This window comes from Macrotis lagotis, chromosome 1, assembly GCF_037893015.1.
Source record: "Macrotis lagotis isolate mMagLag1 chromosome 1, bilby.v1.9.chrom.fasta, whole genome shotgun sequence".
Taxonomy (NCBI): Eukaryota; Metazoa; Chordata; class Mammalia; order Peramelemorphia; family Peramelidae; genus Macrotis; species Macrotis lagotis.
In genome coordinates this window covers 476,184,497-476,200,041 of record NC_133658.1, presented here as the reverse complement: position 1 = coordinate 476,200,041, position 15,545 = coordinate 476,184,497, and the positions used below count along the sequence as shown (strand labels likewise).

General features: G+C 34.1%; 1 protein-coding gene across 3 annotated transcripts in view; it reads right to left on the bottom strand.

The window, feature by feature from the left end:
- Window positions 1–6,193, bottom strand: part of P2RY8 (P2Y receptor family member 8) — a 72,799-nt gene extending 66,606 nt beyond the window's left edge. For all 3 annotated transcript variants that reach the window (XM_074213654.1, XM_074213653.1, XM_074213656.1), the window contains exon 1: window positions 5,875–6,193. The gene's annotated coding sequence lies outside the window, so the exon portion shown is untranslated. The remainder of the gene's footprint in view (window positions 1–5,874) is intronic.
- Between the last annotated feature and the right edge of the window lie 9,352 nt (window positions 6,194–15,545).

Here is a 15,545-nt window from a genome sequence, read left to right as displayed (position 1 = left end):
TTTCTTTCTCTCTCTGTCTCTCTCTTCCTTTCCAAACTTTAGCTGAGCCTGCCAGCTGACCTGTCAAATCCATGTGACTTTTCCTTAAAGTCTTTTTAACTTTCCTTTCACTTTTTTATATGTTATAACTTCTTTTAATAAATCTCTATTTTCTTACACACACACACACACACACACACACACACACACACACACACACAATTATAGGCCTTCCTGCCACATGGGGGTCTTCTCTACATACGTCCACTTTTTTCTGTTGTTGTCATTTGATATTCATCCTTCATTTTCAAAGAGGACCAGTGACACCAGGAGGGTAATATCTTGACTTGAAAGCAAATTGGATTTATATGAGGCAGGATTGTGCAGAATCATCAGTCTCACTCTGTCCTCCAGTGTCATTGTAGTCCAGAGGCAAGACCTAGGTCAGGATGATTGGCAATAACTCTGGATGCAGTGGGGGAACCATGGCCTTCATAAGCTAAGGCCTTTCCTAGGTCTGTTTGTCTGATATGAATAAGACTAACTAAAACATCCTTCTTTCCATCACAATTATTCATAATTGCCTAAAAATGGCCAACATTAAAATTGCTAGAAATCTTGAGAATCCTTCAAAAACACAGTGGAAAATATGAGTAACCCCAGTTCAGACACCACCTAGCTAAACTACAAAGAAATCATACAATCTTTGTGTTTACTTCAAATTAAACATATTCTTTAACAGAATATCTTTTTAAACAATTTCTTGTACAGTTTCCAAGGGATCTCCTTGAAAGAGATGTACTTTCAAAGGTACAAATTGTTTTGTCTTCTTAATAGAGATAGTACTCAGCAATGAAAAGTGCTTCAAGAAAAGTGAGATTGGTTGTAGAATAATCCAAGAAACATGAAGAAAAAGCCTAAGATTTTTTTTTGTTTGTGCTAATTTTCCTCTGAGTCTAGCAGGAAATGGGAGTTTCCCTCAGACAACATTTCTGAAGTTATGTAATAAAAGTCCACACTCAACTTCACATTTCAGACAATGCTCTCAGATGATCATTTTGCAAAACTTTGAGGCAAGTGGTGCAATGGTTATAGTATAGGACCTGGAATCAGGAAGACCTGAATTCATAACTCATGTTAGATGTTTATTAACTGTATGATGTTTAACAAGTTTCTTGGCCTCAATTTCCTCATCTGTAAAATGGGGATAATTATAGCAACCTACCTCCAAGGGCTGTTGTAAGGATCAAATGAAATAATATTTGTAAAGCTCTATGAAAATCTTGAAGCACTATATAAATGCTAGCTATTCATATTGCTTGTGGACAAGTCAATCTACTGTTAAATGGGGAAATTTTCCAACTAAAGTACTTTTTTTGGTTCTGATTTATATTTTGATTTGACTTACCCAAATTACAATAAGAACCAAGAGCAGGCCTTAGAATACTGACTCTCTTAGATCTGGATTCTTTCAATACACTTCCCCATCATTTCTATAAAGTAGAATGAATATTATTGTTCTGAAAGTAGTTTTATTATGAATCTCTTAGTGTCCGGGCACTATTTAATTCATACTTTAAATCTTTCCAGCTTGGTGTGACCCTCTGGAATTTATGCTTACTGAAAAGGACTTTTGAGAACTAAGAGCCATTTTCATGCCCCAATGAGGCACCTAGATAAAATTTTAATGAAAGTGTAAATAGGCAAAAAATAAATATATAGACAGTGGTATAAATAGTTAATGACATAACTAGATGTTATATTAAACTCACATCTATCCATCCATTCATCCATCCACCTATCTATCTTATTTAATCTATCTTTCTATCTTCTATCATCTATCTATTATCTTTCCCCCCTTTTTTGAATTATAAAGATTTTATTTATTTTGAGTTTTACAATTTTTCCCCAATCTTACTTCCTGCCCCCCCCCCCTTCCCCCTGTTGATTTTTTTTAGATTTTTGCAAGGCAAATGGGGTTAAGTGGCTTGCCCAAGGCCACACAGCTAGGTAATTATTAAGTGTCTGAGACCGGTTTTAAACCCAGGTACTCCTGACTCCAAGGTCGGTGCTTTATCCACTATTCCACCTAGCTGCCCCAAGAAGTTTCATTGATGAGCTGTCTATCTCTAGTTTCAGGAATCTTTTTTTTAAGGCTTTTACAAGGCAATGGGGTTAAGTGGCTTGCCCAAGGCCACACAGCTATGTAATTATCAAGTGTCTGAAGCTGGATTTGAACTCAGGTACTCCTGACTCCAGGACCAGTGCTCTATCCATTGTGCCACCTAGCTGCCCCCTCCCCCCATTTTAAAAACAGAATTTAAGCCTTTACGCTTATTTGTATGTTGACATAACTACAGAATCATGATGAAGGGATACTTCAAGATAAGAAAGAATCTTTTCAGCCCTGTATTTCTCTTTGATAAGTTATAAATTCTCTATACTAGAAATAAACTCTTTTTGATTTATATAGATCTTTACTAACTTGTTTACACATAATTTTTACATGAGTTATATCCTTAGATTTGAACCATAAAAGAGAGGAGAATTGAGAAAAAAAGGTAGTTAGAGACTTTTGTACAGATATGGTCTCTAAAAGATGCTTGTGCATTTGGGCAATCATATGGCCCTTGAGAATACCATATGCATAAACGAATATATGTTATGTGGAGACACAGGAGAAGAGGGGGTTTCACAGCTAGATGTGGCTATGAAGGGAAAGATGAATCTGCATAGTAGAAGGTCACAATGTGGAAGAACAGAACGAACCTAACCCTTTCCTGTGTATATCCTGATGGAACATAGGATTCACAGGACTGGTGGTTGACTGTTTAGAAACCCCACATTCTTTCTTTTCAAAGGGACATTCTTCTCACAATAGTAAAATATCTGAAGGACTATGTGAAGTTCTTGGGGAAGCAGAAGTTCTCCAGAGGGCAATAAAGGATTGCTCGGCTCCCTAAGAACTGAAGTATTACACTATATGATTCGGGGTGGTAAAGTGACTTTACAGGTCCCTGGAATTCACCAGATGGGCTGTTTGTGGTCTTGGATATTTTGGAGGTTCTTGTTTTGTTAATTAAGAATTGGCTTATATTCATTTTTTTTTTTTTTGTTAGCTTACATCCATTTTAAGGAAAGACATGAACCAAATCTTTACACTGAGGACAAAAGAAGTTGAATTCTGAAATTCCTAGAGGACAACCTCAGTCAGGGAAAAGATAAACCATCAGAAATGAATTGAGACCGACAATTCAAAAACTCGTGTTTTAAGACAATGGTTGCAACTAGTCATGATGCCCAAACAGCAGACTCCCTGAGAAAGACACCCACCTAACAGGTCTTTGGCATTTATTTATTGGAGTATTCTTTTTTTTTTAAGAATCAAAGACTGATGGAATGTTCCACTCCTTAACTTTACCCTGAAAACATTGAAACCCAGAGATGGGAAGTGTTTTCTGTACAAGGCCCCCAAACTGTATATCTTTATATCTTTAAACAAATCTCTTAGACTTCATTGGTTACTCATAGCCAGGAAATGACCTGGTGCTTAGAGTTCTTTCTTCACATAACAATGAAAATATGAATATAGTGATTTGGTTATATTGAGGTAAACAAAATGAATCATTCAACATAAGAACCATAATATAAGTTTCTCAAACCTCCTTATTAGCTCTGGATTGTGTTTTTCAGTCTACTTCAATTAAAAAAATTTCTTCAAGGATAAAATGATAAATATGTAACTTTTAGTCATTTTCAGAGTTGATAACAGGTTAAGAACTTAAAAAATGCAAACTATTATATTAGCATTTATTTCTTCCTGATTTCTCTATCCACCTCCTTATTCTTGGTTTACAGATCCCAGGTTAATTCAGGCTTTGGAATAAATACATGTACTCACATAGTTCTAGAATTTGATTGTTTTTCCTATCATGAACTACTGTGACCAAGCAGAGTTATTCTTTTTTAAGGACAACTAGACCATCTTTTGCCTCAGTTCTTACCTAATCTTTGATTACTGAATGGTCCTTGCCTCAGACAAACTGAGACCTGGGAAAGACCTTAGCTTAATATGGTCAAAGTCCCCTATTGCATCAAGGGTCATTGCAAGTCATCCTGACCAATGTCTTGCCACTGGACTCTAATGACTCTGGAGGAGTGAGTGAGGCCGAAGACTTTGCACAGGTCTGTCTCACTTAAATCCAATTTGCTTTCAAGTCAAGAAATCATTCTCCAGAAGTCCTGAAGTCCCTTTTGAGAATAAAGGATGAACAGCAGCTATATCCACAAAATACTTTTTATATAAAAAAAGTTTGAGATAATAATATAATAGCTGATGGATAAAATTTTATAGTTTGTAAAGCCTTTTTTTTTAAAATACACAGTGTCCCCAAAATCTTGGAGTCATGTTAAGCTTTAATAGCTACATGTGTCAGTAAGACCTTGGAGACACATTGCATTATTCCATTTGATTTTCACAATGTCCCTATGATATACATATGACAGGTATTATCGTCTTCATTCCACATATATATATATATATATATATATATATATATATATATGGAAACTGAGACTCAGAGAAATTAAATAATAGAATTATAAATGTCAGAAGTAGAATTTAAATCCCAAATCTCCCCTGATTCCAGATCCAATGTTCTTTATTTTGAGCTGACTTTTAAGAGGAGCTGGCATTTGCATAGCCATTAAAGTTCCAAATCAGAAGTTAAAGTATGCCAATCTAAATAAATAACTGTAGTAGAATTTCTTTGATTTGTTCAAAAAATAGTAAATCTTATCAATAGGGCATTTAGTGAATACCTCTATGAACATTATAATAAGGGCTTGGTTGAAGTAGGGTTTTTGATGAACTGATGTGATATCTATACTCTAGACCCAGGAGTCTGCTTTGCCAGCTCTTGGAAATATATCCCACCTTAGCAAAGAGGAGGATGGATTTTGCTACAGAATGAATATATGTGTGTATGTGTGTGTGTGTGTGTGTGTGTGTGTATGCATATTACACATATAAATCTTATAGATTTGTTTTGCTTAAATTTATTTCTTGTTAAAGGGAAGATTATGCTGAAGAAATAGGGTTGAATTGTTACTGGAAGGTAAAAGAAAATTTTTTTTAAAAGCATCACTAAATATTTCCAAAAAAAGAAATCTAATATACCTCTAACTACTTGAAAATATACATTAAAAAAGACAACAAATAAGCATCAACAAAAATAAAATTTCATCCCTTGATTCAGAAAAATAAGTCATGGAAGTTTTATTTCATCATCCTCAAACAGGATCAAATCTTTGTATGTAGTCCCTTTTTATATTATAAATTTGCAAAACTAGAATCTGTGGAGTATACCTATTGGGATCCTTTTGGAATAACTATAACTGATAAAGAGACATATATGACACAGATTTCTCAGCAAAGCTATTAAGGGAATTTTGGTTCCAGAGGTAAGACTATTGTATCTTCTTTTTCAACCTTTGTTTAAATTTTTTTTTGCTTCAGTTGTCTCTCTTCAAGGAACATGTACAGCTTATACTTGGTTTCAGGAAAAAATCCTTTCAGTGGATCAGTTTTTTTTTAAATCATTAAAAAAATGTCTCTAGCAACTTAGTGACAACTCAGACTGTTGCATAGTCTTCAGATAAATCATTCATCAGTTCTAATGCTTTGAGATTTTTGGCAATTCTGAGCTCCCTTTTAATGCACCTCTAAATGAAGATCGAACCTTTCCCTTCATATGTAGCATACTTCTTCCATCATCTTTTTCCCACCACTTCTCCCTTACTTTCACACATGAGGAACTGCTCAAACAAAGTGAGGGCAATCCTTAAACATCCCCAAGTAAAGATTTAAAGAAAGTGAAAAATCAGTATGCTTACCTGCATCCTAGGTTGGAACTTCTTTCAACTCAGAAAACATTGACAGTTGCTTATTCGTTAAAGCACTTTACCCAGGAAGTGAGCTTGCAAGAGTCAACAGTTTGAAGAGTCTCTTAATTTGTCATTTCAGAATGCATGGTATATCTTATTTGCTATGAAGTCTTTCTAATATTTCAAGTTGATAGCCATGAATCACATTAATTGAGGTGATTTCATATTTCATATTTTATCCTAAAATATTACTTTCCACCCCAGAGCAGAACACCATGACTGGTACTGACATATAAACAGAGAAGATACTATTTTTGAAATTTCCTGTTTAACTCTATGCTGACAATTACATAGGGCCAAAGTCATCAGAGCAAAACGTATTTGGAGTTGAAGACAAGCAACTGGCTTCTTTTTTATAAGTATACTTCCTCTCTGCACTGAATTGCTCAAATCATATCGTGGATAGCTTTAGACTGTCCAAAATTATATGAAGCAGTTTTGGCAAAATAAGTTTCTGTACCCTTTTGAAAATCCCTTTAATGAGGCATGGAAGGACCATTTCCCTAAATTTAGACCATTTCCCTAAGTTAAATGTTGTGAACCCAATTTGAACTTTGTGCTAAACAGAACATGAATTCCTGGCCTTTTTATTTTGATGTCTTTTTTTTTTCCTGTTTAGAGTGCTAAAAATGTTCACATTGCAACATCCTTTGACTATATGAGAAAAACATGACAACTAATTTGTGGTACAGAAAATATTTACAAATTACAAACTAATTCTTTTTTTAATTTTTGATTTTTCTCAATTACATTGTAAACTTTTTACAACATTCATTTAAAAAAATTTAGTTGCAAACTCCTTCCTTCCTTTTCCTTCTCTCTCCTTGAAAAGGCAAGTAACTTGACATAGACTTCACATGTGTAGTTATGCAAAACATTTCCAGATTAACCAAATGGACAAAAAAAGAAAAATAAGAACATTTCAAAAATTATACTTCAACTCATTCTATCAGTTCTTTAGCAGAGGTATATAGCATACTTCATTATAAATCATTTGAAATTGTCTTGTATGAGTGTATTGCTGAGAATAGCTAATTCATTCACATTTGAATTGCTCTGTTCATTTCACTTCGCATCACTTCATGCAAGTCTTCCCTGGTTTTTCTGAAAGAATTTTACTTATCATTTCTTAGAGCACAATACTATTCCATCACAATCATATGGCATAATTTATCCAGTCATTCCCTAATTAATAAGCATTCCTTTGATTTCCAATTCTTTGTCATCAGAAAGAGAGCTGCTATAAATAATTTTGTGCATGTAGATTCTTTCTCTTTCCCTTATATCTCTTTGGGATACAGATCCAGTGGGGTATTGTTGGATCAAGGGAATACACAGTTTTAGATCCCATAGGGTATAGTTCTAAATTGCTTTCCAGAATGGTCAGATCATTCACAACTCTACCAAAAGTACATTAGTGATTCAATTATTCTTCATCTTTTGAAACAAATGTCATTTTCCTTTCCATCATATTAGCCAATCTGATAGATGTGAGGTGGTATCTCTGAACTATTTTAATTTGTATTTTTCTAATCGATAGTAATTTACAGTATTTTTCCATATGATGAATTTGATTTATTTAAAAAACTATTCATATCCTTTGACCATAGTTAGTTGACTGACCATTAGTCAGAATGACTCAGTTCTTTTTTTTAGAAATGAGATTTTTTTTTGTTTTTTTTTTAGGTTGTTTGCAAGGCAAATGGGGTTAAGTGGCTTGCCCAAGGCCACACAGCTAGGTAATTATTAAGTGTCTGAGACCGGATTTGAACCCAGGTACTACCTGACTCCAAGGCTGGTGCTTTATCCACTATGCCACCTAGCCGCCCCTAGAAATGAGATGTTTATCAGAGAAACTTACTTTAAAATATTTTTTCTGTTTTCAGCTTTCTTTCTAATCTAGGTTTCCTTAGTTTTGTTTGTGCAGATTCTTTTTAATTTAAATAACCAAAACTTTCTATTTGATATTCTGTAATAGTCTCTCTATTTCTTGTTTGGTGATAAATTCTGCCCTTATTCATACATTTGACAGGTAAAATTTTCCATGCTCCCCTAATTTGCCTCTAATACCACTCTTCATAATTATAGAACTTCTTTTGCTATATTTTGATATACAGTTTGAAAGATTGGATTCTATGTAGTTTCTACCTTTCCAGTTTTCCAAGAATTTTTGACAAATAGTGAGTTCTTGTTCCAAAAGCTTGGATCTTTAAGTTTGTTGAACACTAGATTTCTATGGTCATGTACTACTGTCATACTTTTAAAATAACTATTAAAATGGAATATTTAATGAATAAATCAAATAGCTCTATCCTTAAAAAGTATCAAGATGGGAACAATTCAGTGACATAGTGGATGGAGTAACAGCCCTGCTGTCAGGAGATCTTGAGTTCAAATCCAGCCTCACGCACTTAATATTTAATTAGCTGTGTGATCTTAGGCAAGTCACTTAATCCCATTGCCTTGCAAAAAAAAAAAGTGTCAAGATGCTAAGGGCCTGGATGCTTTAACCAGATGAGAATATTTCTCTATTGATCCAATCAATCATAGACTTTAGACTAAGTGAGGAAAAAGTCCTTCATCTATTGGTGTGCATTGTATGGGAAGTGCGCAAATGTGTTGATACTGACAGAAGAAACCTGATCATGGTTGCTTATAAAATGTGAGACATGAAAGATTAAAGTGGTTGGTAGCAAAGAGGAAAGAACATTCTATTTAAACTCCACAGAAGTTTAAGGAACAGAGTCACAGCCTGGGATTCAATCTTGGTTTTATTCTCTTTTTCTTGTCCCTTTGTAGGAGGAGGATATTGAGAATTTAAGAGTGCCATAGGATTATTGACTTTCCCAGTAAAATTTCTGGAATACCACTATCATGACTTAACATCTCAACATTTTACATGGAATGGAGTAATTTCATTGGTTCATTCGATCAGTACTCCCCCTTTATGTCTATTTATATGTAAGTTTAATAATGCACATAACTTTAGCACAGCAATGGGTGTATATTTGTAAATAAGCAAACACACACATATGCACATATATATGTATATATGTGTGTTTGCATGCACATATTTACTGATGGGGTGCATTCACTGATGTTGGGTATATATACCTATTTACTAATGAGGTGCATGTTCAAAAAAATTTGGAAATCACTATGCTGCACATTTCTAGCAACTCAAATAGAGATAGCCAGAAAGTAATTGAAGATACAAGTTCAGAGTTTAAAAGAGGAATCAATGCAAAAGATAAATTAGGAAATTATCTGCAAAGAGGTAGTTCCTAAGGTCATGAAAGTGAATGAGAGTGCCAAAGAAGAGATTATAGAGAAAGAAGAGTAGAAAATAGAACTTGGAAAACTAAACTAAAGGTGTTGAGAAGATGATGAAGAAATGACCTTAATTATAAAGATCATTGGAGAACTGGAAGAGGAAAATGTCTCTGAAGCTAAAGGAGAAAAGAATATCCAGTAGGAAGGGATAGTAAATATTATTAAATAGTCAAAAAAGTCAAGGAGGATGATTGAAAATATGCCATTGAATTATACTCAATGGGGAGAGGCTATTCCCAATAAGATCAGGGGTGAAACAAGGGTGCCCATTATCACCACTACTATTCAATATTGTATTAGAAATGTTAGCATCAGCAATTAGAGAAGAAAAAGAAATTGAAGGAATTAGAATTGGGAAGAAGAGACAAAACTCTCACTCTTTGCAGATGACATGATGGTCTACATAGAGAATCCCAAGAAATCATCCACAAAACTAATGGAAACAATTAGCAATTTTAGCAAAGTTACAGGTTATAAAATAAACCCTCATAAATCCTCAACTTTTCTATATATGTCTAGCAAGATACAGCAGGAAGAGCTAGAAAGAGAAATCCCATTCAAAGTAACCTCAGACAATATACAATATTTGGGAGTCTATTTGCCAAGACAGACTCAGAATCTTTTTGAAAATAATTATAAAACACTTCTCACAAAAATTAAATCAGATTTAAAGAGATGGGCAAATATCAACTGCTCATGGATAGGTAGAGCTAATATAATAAAAATGACAATTCTACCAAAACTAAACTATCTGTTTAGTGCCCTACCAATCAAAATTCCAAAAAAATTACTTTAATGAGTTAGAAAAAATTGTAAGTAAATTCATATGGAGAAATGAAAAGTCAAGAATTGCCAGGAGCTTAATGAAAAAAAGTGCAAAAGAAGGTGGCTTAGCCCTACCCAATCTAAAATTATATTATAAAGCATCAGTCATCAAAACTGTTTGGTATTGGCTAAGAAATAGAGTGGTGGACCAGTGGAATAGACTAGGTGTAAAAGCAGGAGATGGTTATAGTAATCTGCTGTTTGATAAACCCAAATAGTCCAGCCATTGGGATAAAAACTCCCTCTTTGATAAAAACTGCTGGGATAATTGGAAGTTAGTATGGAAGAAACTTAGATTAGACCAACACCTAACACCCTTTACCAAGGTAAGATCCAAATGGTTACAGGACTTAGACATAAAAAACAATACTATAAGCAAATTAGAAGATCAAGGACTAGTTTACCTGTCAGATCTATGGAAAGGGGAGCAGTTTATGACTAAGGAAGAGTTGGAGAACATCACCAAAAACCAATTAGATATTTTCGATTACATTAAATTAAAAAGCTTTTGCACAGATAAAACCACTGTAACCAAGATCAAAAGAAATGTAATAAATTGGGAAACAATCTTTACAACTAATGATTCTGACAAAGGACTCTAAAATATCTAAAATATACAGAGAACTGAGTCATATTTTTAAAACAAAAAGCCATTCCCCAATTGACAAATGGTCAAAGGATACGCAAAGGCAATTTACAGATGAGGAGATCAAAGCAATTCATAGCCATATGAAAAAATGCTCTAAATCATTAATTATTAGAGAAATGCAAATTAAAGCTTCTCTAAGGTACCACCTCACACCTCTCAGATTGACTAATATGACCAGAAAGGGTAATGATCATTGTTGGAAGGGATGTGGGAAATCTGGGACACTATTACACTGTTGGTGGAGCTGTGAACTCATCCAACCCTTCTGGAGAGCTATTTGGAACTATGCCCAAAGGGCAACAAAAATGTGCATGCCCTTTGACCCGGCAATACCACTACTGGGTCTATATCCTGAAGAGATGAAGAAAAAGGGTAAAAACATTACTTGTACAAAAATATTCATAGCAGCCCTGTTTGTGGTGGCAAAGAACTGAAAATCAAGTAAATGTCCTTCAATTGGGGAATGGCTTAGCAAACTGTGGTATATGTATGTCATGGAACACTATTGTTCTATTAGAAACCAGGAGGGACGGGATTGCAGGGAAGCCTGGAAGGATTTGCATGAACTGATGCTGAGTGAGATGAGCAGAACCAGAAAAACACTGTATACCCTAACAGCCACATGGGGGTGATGATCAACCTTGAAGGACTTGCTCATTCCATCAGTTCAACAATCGGGAACAATTTTGGGCTATCTGCAAAGGAGAATGCCATCTGTATCCAGATAAGGAGATGTGGAGTTTGAACAAAGTTCAAGGACTATTCCCTTTAATTTAGAAAAAAACAGATATCTTATTGTCTGATCTCGTTACCTCTTAGAATTCTTGTCTCTTCTCTAAGGATATGATTTCCCTCTCATCACACCCAATTTAGATCAAGGTACAACATGGAAACAAAGTAAAGACTGACAGATTGCTTTCTGTGGGGGGTGGGGTGGGGGGGAGGGAAGTAAGATGGGGGAAAATTATAAAACTCAAATAATATCTTTAATAAAATTTATTTTAAAAAAAGAAAATATGCCATTGAAACAATTAGGTCATTAGTTACTTATGAATAAATAGTTCCTGTATAATTCTTGATGTTGAATTATATTGGGTTGGGGAGGAGAAAGTGATGAAGGTGAGGAAAGTGCCAGGGTGAAATTTTTTTTTAAAGAGTTTTGGCAGTGAAGAGGAGGAGGTAGATGAGAGCAGATGATGTAAGTGGTTGAAGAAAAAAGGTTTTTTTTTCTTAAGGTTGAAAAGACCTAAATATGTATATGATAGAAGCAACTATTTCCTGTCAATAGATTTCTTTCCCCATATTTATAAATGGGTAAACATTGAATTTTTTTTGAAAGAATATTGAATTTTGATTCTTTTGACTCAAAAGCTGATCTTTCATTTGTACAAGCAAAGATCTAAATAATGGATCCATCATTTGATGATAGCAAAAATTCACATTTATGTAATAGATTTACAAAATGATTTCATCCCAATAATCTTAAGATATAAGTAATGTAAATATTATTCCCATCTTATTTCTTCAGACAGGTGTCAGATAGGAGTCAGGAAGACTCATCTTCCTAAGTTAAAAATCCAGTCTTGGATACTTACTAGCTATGTGAACCTGATCAAGTCACTTAATCCTGTTTGCCTCAGTTTCCTCACTTATAAATTGAACTGGAGAAGGAAATAACAAGCCACTCCAGGACCTTTGCCAAGAAAACTACATTGGTGTCATGTAGAGTTGGTTACAACTGAAAAATGACTGAACAACAACAACCAAAGGACCACAGAATTTTTATTATTATTCACAGTCACCCAGCTAATAAATGGCACAGGACTTTAACCAATTCTTACTCAGAATTCATTGTTCTTTCCACTACCAGTCACCACTTGGTTAAGAATAACATTAGTGAATTCTCTCTGTATAGAACTTTCTCTGCCTAGGTTTTTTTCCTCAGTATTTTGCTATCAACAGGGATGCATTTCTAAGTATCATATTGAAGAATAAAACAGAAAGAATCCTCCAGTGATAGTCAGGGAAGGTCCAATTATTCTAACAAGATCAGAAAGTATTTAGATACTCAAATTTACCTTGGTCAGAACCTCTGGAGAATGATTTTTCTTTCTAAGGACAGGAATGAATTAATGAAAGAATGAAAAATGGGATATATGGTATGCTATCATAAAGATTTTATAAAGATGACAAATTAGACAAATGGGTAACTGGTTGCTGAAATCTTCCTTTTTTTAAAAAATAAAAGTATAATGGGTTTTTTAATTATTTTAAAATCTTTTTCACTTTGAGATATCTTGAGAATTTATACATGTCTATCAAGTCCTAGATGGTCTTCTTTGTGGGCTTATGACAAGAACACCAGAAATGAAGTTAAAGGAGTTGAATGCAAATTCTAACTCATCTATGTAATCTTGGACAAGTCACATAATATCTCTGGGTCTTGTTTTCCTTATCTGTAATATGGAAGCGTTGGACCAAATGATTTCTAATATCCCTTTAGAACTCTCAGGCTTATAATCCCTTGATTTTATTTGGCCAAGGTCAGCTACTCTTCCTGGTTCATTTAAAGTGAGATTTCCAACTTATTGCATTGAACATTGGGTAGAGAAATAATAGAATCCAAATGAGCTTCTACCAATTCTCACTGAGATTCTTCACCAATTAGAATCATGTAACAAGACCATGATCTCAGAAGAAGTAAAATTATAGACAACCCAAATGGCTTAGAAGGATACTTCATGAGTCTAAGTAAACTGTAGGATGTTTCTAACAATAATTATTTGAGAAGTTATGAAAAAGAAATGTTTAATGAGAAGTGAGGTGAAATGGTAAAACTGAAAAGTAAAAAAAAAAGAAAATCTCTGGGGTATTAGTATTATTTCTTTAAAAAAACCCATTAAATTGCTTTCTCCAAAATGAAATTTTTATTTATTCTCTTAAATACTAAATCCTACAATATTTATTTTAGTCCTCATTCTTAACTTCTTAACTTTTTTTTAAGGGATTCTTATTTTTTATTTTATTCTTATTTATTTATTTTTTGCAAGGCAATGAGGTTAAGTGTTGCCCAAGGCTGCACAGCTAGGCAATTATTAAGTGTCTGAGGCCGCATTTAAACTCAGGTACTCCTGACTGCAGGGCCAGTGCTCTATCCACTGCACCACCTAGCCGCCCCTCCTGTTAACTTCTTTTGGCACTCTTGAATGAACACTTTCCTCCTGGATGCCATTTTTCCCCTCTGTGTTTCTGTGCCATTATTTTTTCCACTTTCTCATGCCTGCCTGATACTTCCTTTTTAACTACTTTTGCCAATTCATTGCTGACCCATTCTTGAGATATAAGACATTATATTTTAGAGGTTTTATTATTTCCCATAGATTGTTAACATTTCTATATTTTCAAGACCTAAATCTATATATCCAACCTTTAACTCTCTCCTAAACTCCAGCCCACAATACCAGTTGTTTGTTGGACAGCTCAACTTGAGTGTCTTATAGGCATTTCAAATTAAAACTACAAAATGAAAATAATAAACTTTCTTTTAAAAATAACATTTTATTATTATTTTTGTTTTGATATCATTTTTACTCTTCTATTTTCCTTCCTCTATCTCATCCATCAAACCTTCTCTTACAAAAGAAAGTTAAAATATTTTAAAGGAAAAAAAGTTCAGGGCCAATATTATGGAAATTCTCTCTACAATCTCCTTTAAACATATTTAAAATAATGAGTCAAATCTAATTCTGGAGTGTGAAGTCAGCAAAATGTCAGGAGAAGACATTTTTCTATCCTAAGACAAATAAGGAGGTCAGAAGAAATGGTTTGTGACACTAAGGTGAGGATTGTCCCAGAGTGTATGTGGCAGCAAAATCAGTAGTAGACCTTGGAGGCATCAGCACCTATAGAAGCAACAGCTTTAGGAGCTCTCATCCCAGAGACGGTAAGAGAATTGAACAACTAGTCAGAAAGAAATTACAGGGGACCCCTGGGTTGGCTCTGGGCATGGACTGGGTGCTGTTTGGCAATTTTATTGTCCATTATTCAATTACTAGAAAAATGTGCAAATATCAGAGGAAGAATTTGACAATAAAAATTCATTATGGTGCCAGGAAAATTTAAGATACCAACTCAGAAGAAGAAGAAAATAAAACACTTATAAGTAAAACCTCAAAAGCAAAATTTATATTAGACACAAACCCATCAAAAATTTCTAGAACTAAAGAAATTTTAAAAGGAGCAAAAAGTGATTTTAAAGATCAAAAAAGAGTGGTAGAGGAAAATTTGAGAAAAGAAATGAAAACAATGGAGGAAATTATGAAAAAAGAATTAATAGTTTGGTAAAATTGGCACAAAATAACTAAAAAATAGAATTAACAAGTTGATAAAAAAGGTACAAAAAAAGCAGAATTGGCAAAATGTAAAAAAAAATAGATTCAAAAATTCACTGATGAAAATAATTCCTTAAAAATTAGAATTGGGCAAGTGGAATTACTGACTCTGAGACATCAAGAAACAATAAAACAATGCCAAAAGAATGAAAAAAATAGTAAATGTGAAATATAAGAAAAACAAATGATCTGAAAATTAGATTGAGGAGAGATAATCCCCCCCCCTTTTTTTTAGGTTTTTGGAAGGCAAATGGGGTTAAGTAGCTTGCCCAAGGCCACACAGCTAGGTAATTATTAAGTGTCTGAGACCGGATTTGAGCCCAGGTACTCCTGACTCCAAGGCCGGTGCTTTATCCACTACGCCATCTAGCCGCCCCTCCCATTTTCTTAAAGGTTTTATTTATTTTGAGTTCCACAGTTTC